The following is a 19,035-nucleotide window of genomic DNA, read 5'->3' as shown; positions in this document are numbered from 1 at the left end:
TTGTGCCGGGCCTGCTCCGCCTCCGCCGGCGACAGCGCCCGGGCCCGCCGGGCGCGGCCTAGGCCTGCCCTGCCGAGCCGGCCCGACGCGGGTGCGGGAGGGCGGCCGCGGGGTACCGGCCGCGGCGGAGGCCCGGCGGCGACCGAGGCTCCGGCTCTGCTCGGGTCCCGACGCCGAGCGTCGCGGGCGGAGGGCGATGGGGGAGCGAGCGGCTACCTCGTAACTTCTCCGGGCCCGAGACGCCTCCACAGGCAGGCGATTTCTCTGATCGCCCCGACTCCGGCTTTACTCCAACGTCCAAACTACGGGAGTCAACTTCTCGGTTGAAAAAGACACCCCCGCCGCGGGAGGCGGACCTGGTGATGCTAACACTGCCTTCCGGCGGCCTGGGTTTCGCCCTGGTCCTAGCTGATTCAAGATGTGGCTCACGATGTGCCCTTTCCCAGTCAAAGGACCCACCTCCCCCTCATTTGAGCTTGTCCGCAGGTCTCTCTACTCCTCTCCTGAGAAGACATCACCAGCTTGCATTCTTACATAGAAAGTCCAAAGGGTTCTTATACAAAGCTGTCATCCTCTAGTCTACGGTATCCTTTCCTCCACCTCCTGAGGGTGGTGGCAGTGAGGAGCCCCGGGTGGGCTGTGGATTGACACTGTCACGTATTTTAAAAGGGAAAAGAAGACTTCATTGTCTTAGACACAGCTGCTTCCAAGGTTCCATATATTAAACACACAGATTCTCCCCATTGTGATTTTTTTTTTTTTTTAAATAAACTCTTTCCTTCAGCTTTGGGATTTTTTTTCGTAGGTGCCTAGTGATTTTTTTTTTTTTTAAACACAAACCATTCTAATCGAGCTTAGCTTTTAAGAGAAAGTGGTAAAGTGTGTTATGCCCCTATGTATTTTTGTATCTTATCTTCATACTCCTGTGGTCTGTTTCTGAATTTGAGCATTTGCTTGATTGAGGCAGCAACTTTTGTTTACTTTTCACAGTGCCATTCAATCCTTTAATGTAGTTTATCCTGTTTTAGGTGATTGCAGTAGTTACAAAGACTGTATGTCCCAGGATGTTTGTGGCTGTTTAGAGATTGTTTGAATGTTAATAAAGTTTATCTTTGGGATCATTTTTTATAGTGGAAGAAATTGTAAAGATTTGTATGTAGAAGTATTTTGTCTGTATTTGTGTGTTTGTCATGTGTGCCTGGTGTCCAGGGAAGTCAGAAAGGTGTGGTCCCCTGGAGCTGGAGTCACAGACAGTTGTCCTCCGCTGTGTGGGTGCTCAGAACTGAACTACTCAACTATTTCTTCAGCTCCCAAATTACTCTCTATTGGAGTAATGTACATGTCGCTAAAGTCATCCTTTTAAATGTACAATTCATGGTTATCATTAACTTTACATGTGGAGCAATGGTTTTTTTTTTTTACAAATATGAATATTTAGAATGGGACAATCAGGTTAGGAAACTATGAAACTAATAAATACCACAAAGTTAGAAATTTCAGAAAAATATCAGGTAACCAACCAGTGTCTCTAATTCCTTTATTTTGCTACCTGTTTCTAACCGGTCCCTTGAAATGTGATTCACATACTATACAATTCTATACCATGTAAAGTGGTTTTCAGTTGTGTTCACATAGTTGTGCAGTGAGCACCAAAGTCAATCTTAGAGTATTTACTCCTCTCTAAAGAACCCCTGACATAGGTCATTAGCAGTGACTCTTCATCTACTCCCACCCAAAATGTTTTGTTTGTTTTGATTGCCTATTCTGAATGCTTCATGTGAAGTTCGTGATTTTTGTGGCTACCTGCCTTGAAGGTTTATCCATACTTGTAACAGGAGTGTTTTCTCCTTAGGTCTGAATAATATTCCTGCATGTAGTTATACCACATTGTGTTTACTAGTTTATCTTCATGGACATGGTTAACCCTTTCCAGGCAGTTACATATTGCTGTAGGGAGCATATATGTACACATTTTTGTGTAACTTTTTTATTTCTTTTCGTTATAAACCTAGAATGCTAGGTAATACTGAAACTTTACATCTAACTTTTTATAGGGTTGCCAGACTTACTTTATCCCTTTCCACCTCTTCCTCTTGTTGTTTTCTTTAGGACAAGGTTTAACTACGTAGCTGTAGCCCAGAATAAGCTTACACTCTCAAATCTTTCTCGCTCATCCTCCTGAATACTAAAATTACCAACATGTGCCACTATAACCTACCTGCCAGCTGCTGTTGTTGTTTTTTTAAATATCTATGTGTTACTCCTGCTTTTCCCTTCCAAGTGCTGGGATTGCAAGCATGTACCACCCTACCCTGTTTTAAAGTTACTCTTTTAAAAAAATTACCCTTATTATGTATTTCTTGCCACTGTAGGCTAACAGATTAAATACTGATTCTACCTGGCTAGCATGTTAGGTAAATTAAAACTATATATAAATGCTTTTTAGATATATTTTGAGATCATAATAACTGACCCACTCCCTGATGACTGAATAGTATGTACATTAGAAATTAGAATGTTTTCATTTTTATACCTACAAATATGACTACAGAAAAGTTATCTTTGTGACTTATTCAGAATCACATAAATGGCTGTTTGGTAGTGAATCATAGCATGTACGATGCCTTGGGTTTGATCTTCAGTACCACAGAAGAAAAGGAAAGCTTCTAAAAATCATGTGTACTTGTAATGAGACAGAAACATCTTTTATTACTTCTAGATAGTCTGTTTGTTGTGTGTTACCTTTATGCCTGTTATCTTTCCAAAGCCTGTATGTACATTTTCTCCCCTCCACATAGAGTTGCTGCATTGTTACATATGCAATGTATGTAGAAAATGGTATAGTTACTGCATTGTGTTACATATGTAATGTATGTGAAATATAAGAGATCCTAAGAAAATAGCTTTATAAAAAGACTTTGAAAAAGTTTTAAGATTTATGTTTTGGAGGAAGCAGGGCTATTGCCAGAGTTACAGCGAGAATTAGCCTAGATGCCCTAAGTGCTACTTTAACATTTAATCTGTGCTTTAAAAATATTTCACAGAGTATGATTCCTTTTCAAAATCTAGTTTCTATTTTGCCATTACAGTATTTCTCTGTTTAGACCAGCTGTACTCTAAGTGCTTAATAGTGTCAGGTGGATGGTGGCTAACTTAGTAGACAGTGGATATGTAAATATACAGTAGCATATAGAGTGAGGTAATTGTTATATTTTGGGGAGAGGTTGATTGGAAATAATGAGTACAAAATCTGCCAGTTAAATTTTACCTGATCTCTGTGTGTGTGACCTTGGAAGAATCATTTAAGTCTTAAGATTTTTTTCATCTACTAAACTGATAGCCTGACATCTGCTTTTATGAGTACTGTGTACCTACTGTGTAGGTTAGTGTTAGTGAGATGCCTAACAACTCACTACAATTTCTCTTTTATGGTGGAGGGAGAGGGGAATATAATAGGATTCAGTGTGATCTACTCTCTTGCTCCCCTATCTGCAGTTAGGGACTTTGTTTTTGTTTTCCTGTGTGTATATAACTTATGTTACTTTGCACTTCAGATTACATTAAAGAGTCAATGGAGAATTGCCTATTGGAGGGCACTTTGGGCATAGTGATACGATGTGACCCTTCTGAAGTCATAATTTTATGATTCATCTGTTTCTAATACTCACTAGTACCTTTTAGTATATCAATCCAGCCTGAAAAAAAAAAAAAAAGCCATGCTCCCTTGAAAGACAGAAGTCAAAGGAAGTGTTTGTGTCTCTTTGAAATAATGTTTAAGGAGTTAACAGATGATGTCCTCAAAACTTGACTTCTTTCCTGTCGTGTGGTAGAGGATTGTCCAGTACTAGTTTGAGGTAGTAACTAACATAAAGAAGGGTTTTGCAGTACAATACGGGAAATGGATAGAGACCAAACCGCTAGTGTGACTTGCCAACAGTGAGCAGGTTAGGTAGTAGAGAGGACTTCTTTTGTAGCATTTCTAATAAACTTTCAAAGTTTTTATAAGCATTCTAAATGTTTGCAAGTTGAAATAGGATCTAAAATATGTTGAAAAGTAATTTGCTCTTTTGAAAACAGCTTATGCTAAGTATAAGTATTAAAATAACACATAATTCTGAGTATAAAATATGAAGCCAGGTTGAAAAGGAATAAAAATGATGGGCTTCTTTGTTTTTGGAAAGCTTTGTTAACTCACAGTGTACAGAGTGAAAAACATTGCTAAGCTATTAAGTCTTATTAACTTTAGAGACTGACCTCTCTCATCACAAATCTTGGAACATATTTACTGTGCTTAAAATAACTACTATCTAATTCTTCAAATAATAGTCCAAGCATAAAACAATATGAGACATCTAATAGAAATATCAATGGGATTTAAATTATTTCTTTAGCTTCTTATCAGCTTTTCTGGTTTATAAGACAACTGACTTCAGAATTGCCTCATTGATAATTTTCTTAAAATACCAAGATGTCCTTGTTTTTCATGGTTTAATAAGTATGCCAAATGAACATACACTATTTAGAAGAGTATATGAGTGATTTTGAAAGAATGAAACAGCTTTAGGAAAAATACATACATAGTTGTTTGGTTTAGTTTTTATAGGCACTTGAGCCCAAGCTCCTGTACTTTCTAATAAAGTCATTTGTTTGGGGGTGTTTTTATTTTTGAGAAAGAATCTCACTGCCCCTAGCTGACCTGGAATTTGCTATGTAGACCAAACTGGCCTTGAACTCACAGAGATCTGCCTGCCTCTACCTCTAAAGTGCTGGGTTTAAAGACATGCACCACTATACTATACCCTTAATGTAGCTTTTGGGGGTTTTTGGTTTTTAGTGTTTTAATTTTATGTGTGTGGATGTTTTGCCTGCATGTATGTCTGTACCACATGTGTGCCTGTTGTTTGCCAGGGATAAAGAGGGTGTCCTATCCCCAGGATCTGGATTTGCAGGTGGTTGTGAACCATCATGTGGGTGCTAAGAATCAAATCTGGGTCCTGGGAGAGCAACTAATGCTCTTAGTTGTTGAGCCATTTCTCCAGCTTCATAGGTAGGTATCCCTGAGAGTTATGATTGTGGGTATCATCCCAGTGTTTTCTGGGATAGTGGACATTTATTTAAGGCCTTTACTGAATGAGAATGCATAATCAATTTGACATGCTTTGCTGATTTGAAGACCTTCGGGTTTAGTTTTGGCACAGAGACAGGAGCATAAGGAACCTTTTGAGCACCTGTTACAGGTGTGTTTACCAGTTTATCTCAATCTTAGAAATTAAAGAAATTTGTACTTCTGACTTAACAGACAAGGGAGTGATTTATCTCAGGTGTATGGAAGTCTTCTGTAGTTTTTCCCTTGAGGCAGGGTTTCTCTGTGTAGCCTTGGTTGTCCTAAACTTCGTAGACCAGGCTGGCCCCTAACTCACCTTGATCTGGCTGCCTCTGTCTTCCAGAGTGCTGGGATTACAGGCATGTCCTAAGGCTGTCTTCTGTATTAATACTGTATCCTACTATCTTATTTTTTTCTCAGCCTAATGCAGATCTCAAATTTGGTCAAAAGGTTTTGCTTGAAAGCACTACTAGCATATTCTATAGGTTAGGCATTACTGTTCCTTTGTGCACAGAGATTTTTGGAATTTTGTATTGCTTGTGAATTTCTAACACTTAAAAACACACTTGTTTTTCGTTTAGAATCGGTTAAGTCGGTGTTCAGGGAGACTCCCTTCATCTTCTAGACATTACTGTGAGAATAGTCTTTTGAGTGGTACCTACAGAATTCAACAGAGCTGGGCGTGGTAAGGTGACACATGCTTACAATCCCAGATACAAAATTTAATATTTTCAGTAGTCAAGCTGCTCATTACCAGCAGTTGTCTTTGACCTGAAAATCATTATGCCTACTAACCAGTGTGAATTAGAAGTGTTTTCTGAGACGGGAGCAACAGCTTAAGAGTGCTGACTGATCCTCTACCTGGTTCAGTTCCTGTCACCTCACACCCAGTTGTACCTCCAATCCCAAGAAATCTTTCTGGACAGACTAGGCTGACGCAGGACAATTACCATAAGTTTGAAGTTAACCTGAGCTCTAGTAAGATCAGGGAGGAGGAGAAAGAAAGGGGGAAAAAAAGAACACTATGTGTTTTAGCTCAAAAGCCTGTAGATGTTTGGGGCTAGAGACTCATTAAGGACTCTTTCGATATTTTCCAATTTGGAAATTAAAATTGATATATTACAAGGTGTTTTTGTTTGTTTTTTTGAGGCAGGGTTTCTTTTCGTAGCCATGGCTGTAGACCAGGCTGGCCTTAGGCTCATAGATCTACCTTCCTCTACCTCCTTAGCATTGGGATTAAAGGCCAGGCCCAGCTAAAATCGATACTTTTTAAATCTTGAGCTGGCGAGATAACTTAGCAGGCAAAAGTTCAATCCCTAGGATCTGTGTGGTGGAAATGAGATAACCAACCCCTCAAAGTTATTTTATATGAATATAAAAAAATAATAATAATGGAAAATAACTTGGCTTCCCCAAACCAAAATTATTTAATGAGAAGAATGTTCATATTTAACATCTTTCATATCTCTTTAATATCTGGTGTAAGAGAAGACCACTGAATTTCCATATCAATTTCTGAATTTAGCATACAGATAAGTGTTTGGGGGAAAAAACATTTACCTTTCAGGATACTCTCTTTTTGTTTTATTTGTTGGCTGACCTAGAACATGTAGGTCATGCTGGCCTTGAACTCACGGTGATCCACATGCTTCTACTGCACGGAGTAGTGGGATTACAGATGTGTGCCACTGCGCCTGGCTTTTCAGGATGCTTTTATATTATAGTGTAGCTTCAGGGATGATGATTTCATAAAGATTGGTTGAAGTGTTGAATCTGAAGCCGTATCAGTGTACTCCTTACGTTATTGTTAGGCTACGATACTGACTGAAGCACAGGCACTAGTCTGACTTACATGTCAAATGTATCTGTGTGTTGTTTTGTTGCATGTATTGAGTTATTTGGAAAGAATTCCACTGACTAAACCAAACTGAAGTTATTCAGATCTTCCAATCAGATCTTCCAAATGCTGACATAGTTTGTTATGCAATGAAAAGATTTCCTCCCAACCTAAAAAGAGTAAAACAGAGAAAGAAAGAAGGAAAGAAAGAAAGATCACAATTCAATATTAGTACAATTCAGAAAAATCACTAAAAAAAAAAAAAAGTCAAGCTCATGGTGGTGAACACAGTTTTCTAAAACTAATGTTTGAAAGCCCAAATTTTATCTTCAGCAGTAAATACTATAAAATTGGTTTCCTTTACTCATTTAAAAAAAAAAAAATCTGTCAGACACTGAATCAGAAAACCTTAATTGCTATCATTCTTTCAAGTGAAAATCCTCTTTCTTTAAAAAAAAAAAAAAGTTCAGCTCACAACCTAAGTGCCCAAGTACTTTTATACATATGACTATAGAAGGTGATATTTCTGTAGGAGTGATGTATATATAATCCTGTTTTGTCACACAGTTAGAAAGAAAAGGTCAGCATTTAATTGATAAATGTTCTCTCTGTGTGTGTTTGTGTATTGAGGCAGGGTCTCTCATTGTGTAGCGTTGGCTGGTTTGTAACTTGTCATGTAGCCTCACTTGCCTAGAACTCACACCATAGACCAGACTGGCCTTACAGCCCAAGTGCCAAGATTAAAGGGGTGTGCTGCCATGCCTGTTATCAAGGAGTATGGGCGCTTTGTCTGCATGTATGTCTGCACGGTGCATACCTGGTGCTGCTGAGGGCCGGAAGACAGCAGATGGTTATAAGTAGCTGTATGGGTGCTGAGAATTGAACCCAATTCCTCTAGAAGAGTAGCCAGAGTTCTCAATTACTGAGTCATCTCTCCAGCCCCAAGGACATTCTTCAGTAACTTGCCCTAACTGAAATACAGTGACACCATTACAGCATAATTATGGTTTATCTTAATTCACTAGCAGTTAGAGCACTAGCAATTTTAACCCCCTTACACCAGTGCCATAGTAACGCGCAGATATACACCCATACATCAACACGCACATCATTAATGTATGTTTTGTCAGGAAGATAGTTGTGACCTTAAAAATTCCTTTAAAATGTCTCAGGACCCCTGGCCCCGAGGACCATGCTCTTAGAATCACATTCATAGTTTTATTGGCTTTGCTTTTGTTGCAGATAATTGTGACTTACAGTTACTACAGACTCTTAAAATTGTTTTTTACCTTTATTTTGTATGTGTGTGAGTACATGGATACATGTTTGCCACAGCAGGCCTATAAGATCAGTGAACAATTTGAAAGATTTGATTCTGTCTTTCTACCAGGTCGGTTTGGGGAAGCAGACTCAGATCATCAGGCTTTTGTTTATTTATTTTTGTTGTTGTTGTTGAGACAGGGTTTCTCTGTGTAGCCCTGGAACTCACTCTGTAGAACCTCCTGCCTCTGCCTCCCCGGGTCCTGGGATTTAAATGCATGTGCTGCCACTACCACCTGGCTGAATGCTTTATGTAGATTTTGTTGCTGCTTTCCCATAGATTTTAAGTTAACCAGAAAACAGTTGTTTTGTTTTGTGCTTTGTGCCTGCACCTATGTCTGTGTACCACATATGTGCAGTGTCTGCAGAGGTCTGGAAAGGGCATCAGATGGCCCTAGGGGGCCATGTGAGTGATAGGAATTGAGCTGGGTAGATCAGCCAGTGTCCTTATCTACTGAGCCACCTTACAGCATTGGAAAACACTTCTAGTTCACACTGTGTAGTAGCCAGAATGATTTTATTTTCAGATCATGGACATTTTCTGGTAATAGGAGTAGCCTGACGCTTGAAAATTAATACCAAAACAAAAGTTGTTTGCTTGTCACTTTTACCATAATTTTAATTTACTTTAAACTTAACTTAAACTCTGTGTGATATGCACACCTATAATCTCAACTCAGGAGACCAGAGACAGGAGCATAAAGAAGCCAACATGGTATACACACTATGACCCTGTCTTGTTTTCTTTTTAACTTGTAAGATTAATATAAGTTACGTTTTGCTTGGAACATCATTGAATTTGTATTAGCAAAAGTCAGAGTAGAGTGTTTCCTAAACTGATTATGGACATACTTTCTAATACCAAAAAGCAAAATTTTTTGTTGCTATCTACTGAGTCTATCATGGCCTCTATTATGACGGATTGTATCTCTTGAATCTTGAACCAAAACAAAGTCCTCCCTCTTACAAAGAAGTATACTGTCTTTGGTGTCCTTCTGTTACTGCTCTCCCACCTGAGCTGTCAGCTGCCCCTAATGCCTGCTCTGTTTTTAATGCTATATTTGTGCTTCCTCCAAGTAACAGTATCCTGGAATCCCCAAACTGAGTGTTCTCTGCATGGTCATTGAAGTTGGTCCTACCGTGTTGCTATTTGATCTGTCTCTTTAACCATTTTGAGCTTTTGGTAGTCCAGAAAAAGAATCAAAACGTTAATCTAATATTTTCACATATTTACATCATACCTGGTTCTTCAGTAGATCGTATGGAAATCCAAGTGGGGTTTTCTGGGGGGTGGGATCCTCTCGTGGTCGGAAGGTTACTGTGGTCTTTTTGATGGTATGAAAATTGAAAGTTGTGGAGCTAGCATGGTGGCACATGCCTTTAATCCCATCATTTGGGAGGCAGAGGCTGGCTGATTTCTGTGAGTTCTAGGCCATCCCAGTCTACAAAGAGAGTTCCAGGACAGTCAGGACTACACACAGAGAAACCCTACCTCCAAAAGCAAAAAAAAAAAAAGTTGAAAGTTGCTCAATAACTCCAAGCAGAAGGAGCTGTTTTAGGAAACAGACCCAGCTCAAAAATAGTTCAACCATAATGGGAGATCTTGTTCTTATAATCAGATAAATCCAAAGCACCAGCTGGCATTTTGATTAGAGTCAGCATCTAGGGATGACTGATGATATAAGCAACAGTATGGATACAACTTTGCTTTCTCTAAGAAGTGAATTAAAAAAAAAAAGAAAGAAAGAAAATTTACACACATACAATCACGTTTACCAATAGGGAAGGTTCAGCAAAACAACTCTGCATGAATACTTCTGACACCAGACTTGAGAGATTTTCTGAAAATTTGGAGATTTTTTTTAATGTTACCCTTTCAAGCAGGTGGTTGTTGTTTTGTTTTGTTTTGTTTTGTTTTAGTAAGATACTGGCTTGATGTCCTCTAAATCAGTTTCAGAAGCTGTAGGCTTTACTCCCACAAGATTGCCCCCTATTTTTCATATGCTATTTGCAGGCACAGGTTGTGGCCTTCTGATTGATCAGCTAGCTGTAAATTCAGATTACTATGACTACCTTCCTCTGGTTCAATTACTTTGCTAAAAGTAGCTCACAGAGTTCAGGGAAACAATTACAGATACTAGAAAGCTACAATTGAACAGCCAAGTGGAAGAGTTATGTGGGAAGGGCTGCAGAGCGTCCATGACCTCTCCCAGTGTGCTGTACTCCGGGTACTGCTACACTTTCGGCTCCTAAAACAAACCAGATAATTGTTCTTAGGGTGGGGGGTTATTTGATATATACACATCATTTACATACATAGGCATGATTAAGGATTAGTGGTTGGTGATCACTTTAGCTCTCTCTCTTGCCTGGAAGTTAGAAAGTAAAGATGAAAAGGCTCTGCCCTAAGGCTGGGTCAAACTTATATGTAAGGCTCTGGGTTTGATTAACAGCTCTGCAAATGATAATAATGATGAACTTAAACCCCAGATCTCTAAGTATGCTCGTCATATGCCCAGCCACTGTCATATAAGCATTCTAATGGCATTCTTTGGTTGGTTGGTTGGTTGGTTGGTTTTGTTGTTTTGAAACAGGGCCTCTCTGCCTCCTGGGCTTAAAGGCATGTGCCACCACAGCTGGCTGGTATTCTTTCTGAGCACAGTCTCCCTTTGAAACCAAGGCTGGCCTTCAATTTATAAACTTTTGATGCCCCTACCTCAGCCTCCAGGTTGCTAGGTTATAGGTATGGCATATGCCACCATGCATGGCTTCTAAAGACACTCTTATCCTGAAATTCCAAAGATTTTGGAAGATGTGTTGCAGGGGGTCGTGGAGTACCCAAATAAATAATAATATAATGTTAAATGTCTGGAATAAGTAACTCAGTGAAGACAGAAAGTAATTACTGGTTGTTAACAGTTAGGATGGAGGAAATGGGGAAAATGCTTTGGATATAGGGCCCTGTTGTGTTTAGGTGAGTAAACCTATGGTATGTGAGTTTTACTAATGATGATAACAAAGAAAAATTAATTAAAAGAGTGCTTTGGGATCATAACCAATTTACACTACCCGGTAGTTACAGTTGAATTTGTGCAAGCAGCTCTTTGTCACTGTCCTTTACTTCTACCCTTTCCTTTATGTTCTGCAGATATTTATTCAGCATCTGAGTCTGAAATTCTGTTATAATCATGCGCCTAAAGCAATGAACAATATAGGCTTAATTCCTAGTCTACCAGGCCAAGATCTCTTAGAGCCCTGGGCTTAGGCTGACCACATGGGAGTGTTTAACCATTTTGAGCTAGTTATAGTAAACTGCTTTGTTTCCTTAACAAACCTTCAGTTGAAGGGAAAGGCAATCCTGAGTGTTTTCTATTTGTTAACTCTTCCCTTGAATAGAAAAGCTTGATCTCTAGAATTAGAAGACTAAGGATTACATCTCATTAGCCACAAAACATTAGGAAAGTTTTATGTTTTCAGCCTTAACTTTTGCATCTAAAAAATTTAAATCCCACCTTTGTGGGTACTTGTTTTGATTGAACTTTTAAGTAACAATCAGAAGCCCTCTTTTATTTAAATTAAGGTCAAGTAGGGTAGGCTATTAGGAAAGTTTCCAGGTCAGTTCTCACAGTGTCTGACACCAAAGATAAGATTTAAGGATTCATGATTTTTATGATACTGCCTGCCAGCTGCCAAATGAACTACTCTCCCCCCACCCCAGCTACTATGTTAATCTTGGTATTAAGTTAAGTTACTAAAGATAATTTAGCTGAGCTCATAAACTGCCCAAGCTAAAGCATATCGATTGATTGACCAATCAGCCTGCCTTCCTTCCTTCTTTCTGTCGGTCTGTTTATAGACTGGCTTTTTGGGGGCCATAAGGTGCCTTCCTCCTAATTCCTTGCCTGTCAGGTCTAGTAGGGAGTATGGGGAGCATGAGTAGAGTTTCTTTGGGAAAAGGTTGCTACTGTAGTGGTGTTTCATTCTTTTCTGTTCACTTGCTACAATGTTGCAGATCACTACTGGCTCCTTACCGCCTGTCTTTACTGTCTACAAAGGGGTTGTTTGTTTTGAGATTACCACTCTCCAATTCAGAAAATAGCCAGGGTTGTTTAAAAAAAAAAAAAAGTAAACCCAGGCTGAGGAGTACTCAGTGGTGAGTGCTTGCTTAGCATGTTTAGGGTCCTGGGTTTCATACCCAGCAGTGCAAAACAAACAACCAAAACCAGGCTCACCTGCTTTAATAGCTTCCTGTGTGCCACATTTAGCTTCTGAATGCCCAGTTGAGACCTTCAAGTCTTTCAGATTTGCTCTTTATCTGTTTGTCCTATCTGAATCTTTTGTTTTCCTCTAGCTCTTAGACAACAATAGTCATCTTCTTAAGGTCCTTCACACAAGCCACTCTAGCTGTCAGAATTGCTTTCCCACCTTCCGAAACTCCCATGCTTCAAGTTATAGGAATTTGTATGCTTGCTCCATGTCAGCTTCTCCACAAATGCTGACAATTATGGCACTCTCTGTTCTGCCCATTCCATCCTTGAACTTTTGAGTGATCCTCCTTTGTCAGCCTCTTAAGTAGCCAGGACTTGAGGCATGGATTACTGAGCCTGCCGTACAGTTGACACTAAAGGAAATATTTTAGGGAATTTATTCATTCATTTTTGAAATAGGGTTTCACTGAGTTGCCCAGGCTGGCTTTGATTCTGAGATCATCTTGCCTTAGCTTCATAAGTACCTGTATTAGAGTTGTATCACCGTGCCTGAATGAAAAACTTAAGAGAGAGAAAAAAAATATGTGAGTGTCTGGATAGGTTTGGTAATTAAATACGATTTTTAAAATTCACGTTGATTTTTTTCCTCTTTGTGAGCAGGTAGTACATAGCAATTTTATTTGCCTTCTTGTTTTCTTTCTTGCTCTTTTCTGAAATAAGTGTCACTCCCAAAGTTGGAAGGGGTCTTTATTAATTAAAACAACAATGAGGTACAGAATTTACAAATGGAAATCTATAGGGAGAATTTGGCACTTGGAGTCCCGTGGCATGGCTCAGCAGCAAGCCTAGTAACCATGAGTTCCGACGTGGTAGAGGAGACAACCAGTGCCCACAAGTTAGCCCACAAGTGCTCTGTTAGGATATATTATACAATGTCACATACAACAGGTTTGATATGAAAGAGATTTATTAGATGAATGGAGAGAGAGAGAGATGGTGCCCCCCAGGAGAGAAACTGAGGCAGAGAGAGTGTAAGAAAGAGAGCTGGAGGGAGTAGCTGATGGGTTGTATCTGAAGCGCTTGGCCCAGATGATGACATAGGACACAGGTAATGATATAGGATGTTGTCAGGACCCTAAAGGCCCCTGAGGGCAGGCCAGCCGGTTGAGTTGCCTGCACAATATGATACTAACTTCCACATACAAGCCGCCACACGTTCATGCCATAGGCGTGTACGTACACACGTACAAGTGTAATGTAAAAAATTAAACAAGAAAATAAAAGATGAACTTGGACACATTTTGTAAAGTGTGTTGGAGAATTTGGAATCCTTTTGCACTATTGATGAGAATGAGAAGTGATGCAGGCGCTTTGGAAAAGTGGTGTTCCTCAAGTTAAAATAGAATTAGACCTTGGGTAGAAAAGTTGTGTCTTGTGGCAAAGAATATTGGACTAGATCCAGAATATCTGAGACTTAATATTCTTAAGAACGTCACTTGGTCTCTGTTCCTGTCTCTATAAAATGAAGTGATTTAAAGTAAAAGATTTTTATTCTTTTCAGTTATAAAATCCTAAAATGTTCTTTAATTAACATTTTTCATGAAGAGGAAATGGAGAGGTGGCTTGGTGGTTAAGACAACTGGCTGTTCTTCCAGAGAACCCAGGTTCAGTTCCCTTACCCACCATGGATGGTATGGATGGTAGCCTACCACCATCCATAACTCCAGTTCCAAGGGGTCAGACCCCCAATTCTGACCTCCGTGGGCACCAGACATGAGAATAGTATACCAACAAACATGCAGGCAAAACAGCCATACACATACAATAATCATTTTTTATTAAAAATATTTTTCATTTAAAAAATAGTGAATAGAAAAAGCCACTCTGATGAGGTCCCTAGGACATGTGACAGCCCCTTCTGAGTAAATTCAAAGGGTTTTTCCAAAGAGACAACCAGCTTTGCAGAGGCACCCGTGAAACGCTGTTATGTGTGTGGCAGTTTTTCCGTTTTCTCCATCTAGAGAATTGAGGGTTGAGATGGCCCGTGAGATGAGAGCAGCTTCCAGAGACACCTTATAAAAGCACTCCCTTAATCAGTGTGGCTTTAACAGTTTCATAGATGGGTCTCCTCAACCTCTGACCCACAAGTTGCTAATGGCATGTTTTTTGTTTTCTGTTTTTGCTTCATTCTCTTTCCTCTTACATGCATGCCTTTATTGATTTTATTATATGTATTGATTCATTAAAACAAAAGCAGGACCTACAGAAGAACATTGCTGCTTCCCAGCTCTGAATGTGTTAAAACAGACAATAAAAAAATATTTTTTGTAAGAAAGCCACAAATTCAGATTTACTTTCTAAGTTAGGAGGAAAGCATTCTTTAATGTCTTGATGTTTTACCTCTGTTTTTCTTTATAGAGGACTGTTTATTGATGGGGTCTTGTGTAGCCCTTTTATCCTAGAGCTCTCTCTAGGGGACCAGACTGACATCGCCCTTGCAGTGGTCCTCTTGCCTCCACCTTATGAGTACTGGGATAATGCCATCATGCCTGACTTTTTAACTTTTTGTATAAGTGTGTGGTTATTTTGATTTTTTTCTTTGTTTTAGGTTTATTTATGTATATTTATATTTACCATGTATGAGCCTAGTGTTGGCAGAAGTCAAGAGATGGCATTTTATCCTTTGAAGTTGCAGTTAGGGGTGGTTGTGAGATAATGCAGGTTCTGGGAATCAAACCTGAATTCTCTGCTAGTGCTCTAAACCAGTGAGTCATCTCTATTCCCAGGGTTTGTTTGTTTTTCGTGTTTTGAAGCAGTCTCATAATTTTGCCCAGGCTAGCCTTGAACTCAAAGACAATCTTCCTGTCTCATCCTTCCTAGTACTGAGATTATAGGCTTGAACTGGTGTGCCCAGCCTAACATTTTTTTCTTTTTTAAAAAGTAGAGTTGTTTTTCTCATCTAAGAATGCACCAGAACAGCAGAGGAATGAGATTCTTCCTCGGTCTTGGGTCTACTGACTTCCTTAGTTTGATTAAATCTGATTTCATTTCCTACTGTAGTAATTTTTCCCAGTTTCATTTCCCATGTGTTGTGTTTTCTTCAGTCATTTATAACAATTCCTCAACTTTTGTTTGCTAAAGTTATTTTTACAAAACTGTTTGTTTTTCAGTTTCTCTCTTCACCCAGTTATCAAACAAATAATCAAGACTATTATATTAATAATAAGGTTCACAACACAATAACTGAGCAGTTATTACTCTATTCTTAACCATGTAAGGTGATTTGGTTTCCTCCCAGTGTACATCTCAGAGATGCTTGCACTTTGTAGTTTTTCTTGCTCAGCTCTTCTGATGTCTCCTGAACCTCTCTGGCCCTCAATCCCCTAAATCGAGCCTTGTTCTCTCCCTTGCTCAGCAGTTCAGTTATTTATTTAAAGTTCAGACTTTATTTAAAGTAAGCTGCTTTATTGGCATACCAGTGGACAATTGGGGAGTAATGTTAGCACAACATTGAGACAGGAGATTGTCAGAACAAAGACTACAACCAAATATGTGTGCGTGGTGTGTACAGAAATCAGTATTTTAATTACATAACAACCTTATGCCTACATTTGTTTCCCCTGTTACAAACATGAAAAATTTAAAGAAAAATAAACATACTTGTAAGAAGTAATTGGTCACTTTAATCTATTCATCCTTCTTTGTTTAGCATTGTTGTCCTCAGTCCCTGCAGTTGTTTTCATGTCCGCTTTCTGGTTTCTCCCAACAGCAGTCAGCATAGTATATGAGGTTCCAAGTAGTGTTAAATGTCTACTCTGTGGGTGGTTCAGTGGTATCTACTATGGAAAAAACTCCCATAGTACCCCTTCACTAAGATAATTCAATGAGGAAAAAGTTATTTTCAAACCATGGTTTAATTTCTCAAAAAATTGTATTTATAGGTAGGGATATTAAAGTTCTAGTTAGCGCATACTGTATTAGTGATGAGCATTAGATCCAAGTTTCTTCTTTCTTAAGTGCAAGGATACATTGCACTTGAGTAAGTAAAGAGCTTATCAGTTCAGGAGGCTGTTTTAACATAGGTAAGTTGTTAAAGCAGTATAGGAAATAGTTCTACATATCATGCTTTGAAATGATCCATATTCAAAAACTTAGTCTGCCATTGCTACTTGATTCACCATATTAATTGGGCTAAATAACTGTGCCCACCAAGTATTTTTAGGTAGTGCTGCTTATTTGGGCTGAAACCGCAATTAAAACAAAGTACACTTGACTTTATGTAATTGGGGCTCTTGGCTTAGCCCTCCAATTTTCGCTTTGACATTCTTCCACAGATCTTGCACACAACACCTTTTGAAAACTAGTGTATTAATTGTAAAAGCAATAGGCTTCATTCATTTTCATAATGTATACATGTGCTTTGATTTGCTTTTATCCTTTCTTCTCCCTCTCTTTGCTCTTTCACAATGGTTATATACCCTTTTGAATTTCATGTCTCCTTTCTTCTGTCCTGAATTCCACATATGAGAAAAAATACACATGTAATATTTGTCATTGTGAGATTGGCTTATTTCATGTAGCATAATCTCTAGTTCTACTCATTTTCCTACAAACAACATGGTTTCCTTTTTCTTTGAGTCAAACTCCATTGTTTATGTATACCATATTGGCTTTATAAATTCATCTGTTGATGATACTGAAACTGATTCTTTGACTTGACATTTGGTAAAAGTGCAGCAGTAAACATGGGTATTTAGTAAGCAGATTTTGGTTCTTCCGGGTACATACTCATAAATAAAATGTAGCTAGATCATGTAATAGATGTGTGTTTATTTTTTTTTGTGGAACCTCCATACTGCGTTCTATTTTATTTTCTTTTTTGTGTGCATTAGTGTTTTGCCCTCATGTGTATGTGTGCCAGGGTGACAGATGTTCTGAACTGCAGTTACAGACAGTTGTGAACTGCCTTGTGGATGTTTGGAATTGAACCTGGGTCTCTGAAAGAATAGCCAGTGCTCTTAACTGCTGAACTATCTCTCTAGCCCCGTCTATAGTAATAGTTACATTCACAGTAACAGTTACATAACATTCTCATCAACAATGCCTTAAGTATTCCATTTTCCATACATTCTAATCAACATTTGCTGTTTTGGCCTTCTTGTTGATAGCCATTATGCCTGGAGTGAGATGGGATCCCAGCGTAAGTTTGATCTTTACATTTCCCTGATAGTTAAGGATGTGTAATGTTTGTTGTTGTTGTTGTTGTTGTTATTATTATTTTGTCTATGTGTATTTGAGATAGGGTCTTCTTTTGTGTTGTTCACATTGTCTTGAACTGAGATCAATTAATCTTCCTGCTTCTTTGGCCTCCTCAGTGCTAGGATTACTGTGTTGTAGAACCACTCTTGGCTTCATATGCCTTCTTTTATGTCTGTCCGGAATGTCTTCATCTAAATCATTCTGTCAAGATTTTGGTTTATTTGTTATCATAAGTATTTACCTTTTAGACCAGGCATGCCTTTAATCATAGCACTTGGTAAGAAGAAGCAGGTAAAGTTCTTACAATTTCCTAGCCTGGTTCCACAGGCCAACCAAGATTACATAGTGAGATACTGTCTCAAAAACAAAAAACAAAACAAAAAATTATTTTCTGTTGTCAAAGACCCTTGTTTGTGTTTCTGTTTAAAGATGTTACTGTGTTCTAGAGCTGGAAATTCTCCTGCCTCAACTGTATATGACAGCAATCCTGTGTGTGTGTGTGTGTGTGCATGTTAATTTATTAAATAGATAAATCTGAGTCACATGTTTAGCATGGTATACAGTACCCAATATTTGCTAAATGTTAGGTATTCTTGCTATTTTACAAACTATGTTTCTGTTATAAGAAATATGACAAAATAACCTTTTTAAAAACTTTATTACAGTGGGAATACATCTTAGAATACATAATGGAATACATTTTTAGTGGACTGTGATAAAGGCTGCATTATTCGGAAAAATTGTACACTTAAAATTAACCAACTTTACATCAATTAAATTTAGAAAAGTATGTAAAAACCACACATATATGCCTCCCCACTCAAAACATTAACATATTATATTATTATTTCAAACTTTTTAGAAAGGATTCATTCCACCAAGTATAGTGACACACACCTGTAAGTAATATCAGTAATCTGGACTCAAGGCAGGAAGGTCTGTAGATTGAAGGCCAGCCTAGGCTACTTAATGCTATCTTAAAAACAAAAACAATGCCCAGCCACAATTAATGAAAGCTTATTAACCACATATTGCTAAGCACTAAAAATACAAAGATGGACTAGATACCCTGTATATTCATACCCTTAAGAAGTTAGTGCTCAGGCTAGCAAGATGGTGTGCTCAATGGAACATATCATTTGCCGTCAAGCCTAAGGACTTTAGTTGGATCCCTGGAACCCATATAATAGGAAGAACCAACCCCTACAAGGAGTCCTCTAACCCTGTAGGATATGGTTTTTGTCCCTTCCTTCCTTCCTTCCTTCCTTCCTTCCTTCCTTCCTTCCTTCCTTCCTTCCTTCCTTCCT

At 38.7% G+C, this 19,035-nt stretch overlaps 1 protein-coding gene across 1 annotated transcript in view; it reads left to right on the top strand.

The window, feature by feature from the left end:
• Window positions 1-19,035, top strand: part of Kpna4 (karyopherin subunit alpha 4) — a 62,966-nt gene that overhangs the window by 820 nt on the left and 43,111 nt on the right. The window lies entirely within an intron of this gene.

This window comes from Psammomys obesus, unplaced genomic scaffold, assembly GCF_907164565.1.
Source record: "Psammomys obesus unplaced genomic scaffold, mPsaObe1.curated_primary_1811, whole genome shotgun sequence".
Lineage (NCBI taxonomy): Eukaryota > Metazoa > Chordata > Mammalia > Rodentia > Muridae > Psammomys > Psammomys obesus.
Note: the sequence above shows the minus strand (reverse complement) of the source record. Positions and strands in the feature narration are given on the sequence as shown.